Genomic DNA, 3,842 nt, shown 5'->3' with positions numbered 1-3,842 from the left:
TTTTGTCACGTGACATTTCTGTTTCTAATAATAGTGATTATTCAGTAATGTTTTTGTTTTTTTTGTTTGTTGTCTTTTGAGATAGGTTCTCCCTGTAGCTCCAGCTGGCCTGGAACTCACTATGCAGACCAGGCTGGACTCTATCTCACAGAGAACACCCTGCCTCTGATTTTCAAGTGCTGGGATTAAAGGTGTTCACCAATGGCCTGGAGAGAAGGCTGCTCTTGAGGAGGACCTGGGTTTGATTCCCAGAACCCACATGATGACTGTTTTATTTCCAGTTCCGGGTGATCTGATGCCCTCTTGTGACCTCTGTGGGCTTTGCATGATATGGGTGCACTTCTACACATGCAGGCAATACACTGATACATGTAAAATAATAATGATGATAATAATAACAATAATAACAACAATAATAATAAATGATAAAGGAATTTGCCACCATAGCCCACCCTAGAATTCTGCTTTTATATTTTGGGAGATAGTCTCATGTGATCCAGGCTGGCCTTGAGCTTGCAATATACCTGATGATGACCTAGAAAACTTGATATTCCTGCATGTTTCCCAAATGCTGGGATAACAGTTGGGTTAATCATGGATGGCTCCTCAGGTGATCCTCCCTCCCTTTTTTCTTTTTTTTTTTTTCTTTTTAGAATCAAGGTTCCACATGAGCCAGGCTGGCCTCTGTTAAACAGAGATCTGCCCACCGCTATCTCCAGAGTCCTGGAATTAAAGACGTGCACTACCACACCCAACTTTCCTTAGTGTTTTTATCCCCTATGATTTCTTTGGTGTTCTGAATGTTGGATTATTGGCAGTATTCTTTCTTTCCTGTTAGAATTGGTGATGTGTGGCACATGGTTAATTAATTCTCAGCTCTTATCCACTTATTGATTCCTCACACAAAATGTATGCTTTCCTTTGTTCTAGTGGATAATTTATTTTTAATTTCTCTGTATAATGTTTGCCTTTAAATATAATCTGCAGTGCTTCTTGAGTGAAATTTATTGCATTAATTCATGAGTTTCCTGCAGTGCGATTTTATCTCTGTGAATTTTAAACGACATTTTTCCTGAGGAGAACTTTATGGTTGACAGTTACTTTCTTTTGGAGCCTTTAATATCTTGTTCCCTATGCATCGGTTTTAAGGGTACTTGACGAGTAATCTCGTAGTGTTCTGTTTTCTGTCCCATTGGTATGTAGGTTCACATTGTTCCTTCACAGAGTTTGGTATTCATTTGTATTTGTATTTTTAACACCTTCATTATAAAAGGGTAAGAGCGCCTTCTGGTCATTGTTCCTGAGACAGAAACTCAGAGATGAGCCAGAAAGAGAAATGGCTGAATCTCCAGTAAGTGCATCTCAAGAAAACTTCATGTCAACTTTTCTTCTAGAAATGCTGTGCACAAAGACCTTGCAAGCCTTTAATCCTCCTCTTCAGATAATGTTATCTAAAGGCGATCCTTAAATTCTATTTCTTCTTATGATAGTCAAGATTAACTCTTTACATCTATGTCTCCTATATGGCACAACCTTTTCTCATTTCTATCTCTTACAAAATTATTTTTGTGAGGGCAAGTATTCTCCATGAATATATGACCAATAATTGTGAAAATGTTTCTTCTGTGACCGTTGAGCAAAGAAATGGGTTGATACCCAATGCTCAGAGGATGGACTACTGCTTTTATATATTAGGGAGTAAGGACTCATGTGTAGTGAAGTGTGCATCTCAGGGATGTACTAGGGTTCTTTCACCAGCCTTGAACATGCACATTGTATGGAAATCATCGCTAGAATACCTGAGAGATTAATGGAAATGTAGAATTAGAGGGCATATGCTATCTTATCAAACATTTAATCACACTATAATGTGTAGAATACAGCAGGCTTATGTGGCTTGATATTGCCACATGACTGATATTTCTTACAGTAGACTCAGATTGTAGCTTGCTGCTCTCTTGTCCCTTAACCTCATAGCAGTGATGAGTTGTGCATCTGTTTTTGGAATCTTGGTATAGAGTTCTCTTAAATCCTCTTAGATAATACTTTCCAAGTACTAAATAAAAGAAAAAAATTCAAATTTATGAGATTAATAACCAATAGCTCAAATTTTATTTTCAGGCATTCTTTTGAGCAATATTTTATTTAAATAGCAAATATTGTATTTAAATAGTAATGAATGAAAATAATAGCACACAATTCATCTATTTTACTTACAGTCCATCATTCTCCTCTCTCTACTTTGTACATTTATGCATCTGTTTTTATATGGAATTTAAACATCATTTGATGTGTCTTTGGATTTACCTTAATGTTTTTAGAACACTTGATTAACACAACAATTTCTGGAACTTCCCAAAATTTTTACTTCCTGTGCTGGGTTGTGCCTACTTTTAGAAAACTTTAGAATATATCATGAGTGCTAATGTTGATTTTTTTTCCATTTACTTCATAATGGCTAACATATTCTCATTAAAGTGCCAAAGACTACTTGATATTATGTGTTAATGTTGGAAAATTGGTACTATGTACAATTGTTACTCCTTGTCACTTTGAAAGAATCAAGTGTCTGATCTTTTTTCTACTTCATTTCTATTCAAAGAGTGTGGCATTTTACCTAGCACCTTAGCATCCTAAGTGATGCTGTTAGAATATATTCTTGTAAGGCCTAACAATATATCAGATTTATTCAGAATTGATATTTTAAGTAGCTCTATGGTTAATGACATTAGCATTTGAAAGCACAATATTTCTCCTTGATAATTTTCCACATACGCTATGACCCCATGTGAACCAAACTCAGCAAATGTAGATTACTATGTTCAGATCCTGAATTTATATCTTAATCTTTAATATATCATGTATTATTATAAGACTATCATTTCATCTTGTTTCCACAAAGTTAGAGCATTCATGATAGACGGGGATAGAGAGATGATTCAGTAGTTAAGAGCTTTGGCTTCTCTAGCAGGGGACCCGTATTTACTTCCAAGCAGCAATATGGTGGCTAATAACTATCTATAGCTCCAGTTCCATTGAATCTGACATGCCTTTTTTGGCCTTGGCGGGCATTGCATGGCATGGGTGCACTTATATCGATGCAGGAAAAACACTCAGACACATATAAATAAATAAATTTTCAAAAACATTTAGAAAACAAAATATATTATAGAATGTGACTATACTGGAAAGCATCTTTCTCCATAATTGAGATGACTCATCACATCAGAATGTTTCCCCAAGTTCCTTACATCTCCATGTATTCAGGAAAGCAGTCTGCCCAGTGGCACATGGTAAAAGTGACATTTTTTATTTCAGGCCATGATGACATTCAGGGATGTGACTGTCAACTTCTCTGAGGAGGAGTGGCAATGCCTGAACTCTGCTCAGAGGGCCTTGTACATTGATGTGATGTTGGATAATTACAGTAACCTTGTCTCAGTGGGTGAGAATAACTTTCTCTAGAATTCCTTATTCATTCTTTCTTTGATCCAACTTTGCAGGTTGTAAACTCTGTGTGGAACTCTGTTAGAAAGTATAGGAAATTAAGGAATTCTCATAGCAGGAAAGAACATTTTCATACCATGTTGTTTTGTATTATGTTTCCTTATTTAGGTGTATTGAACCTCCTTCATTTTTGTCCCATGATAAATACACTAACTCAGTTTCAGATAATATTGCCAAATTTATGAAAGCAAATAACAATTGAAATCACTTCTAGATTTCTCAATTATGTTCTCTCTTTACTGATCACAGCACTGCATGTCCTTTTCAGTGAATCCAGCCCTTGTTGTGCACTACTTTCTTTAAAATAAAAAAAAAATTTTGAGACAGGATCTCTA

The 3,842-nt window shown here is 35.8% G+C and overlaps 1 pseudogene; it reads left to right on the top strand.

The window, feature by feature from the left end:
* The window catches only part of LOC103751973, a 44,707-nt pseudogene that overhangs the window by 39,719 nt on the left and 1,146 nt on the right, over positions 1-3,842 (top strand).

Source organism: Nannospalax galili, unplaced genomic scaffold, assembly GCF_000622305.1.
Source record: "Nannospalax galili isolate Female #2095 unplaced genomic scaffold, S.galili_v1.0 scaffold348, whole genome shotgun sequence".
NCBI lineage: Eukaryota > Metazoa > Chordata > Mammalia > Rodentia > Spalacidae > Nannospalax > Nannospalax galili.
This window is presented reverse-complemented; position numbering and strand designations above follow the sequence as displayed.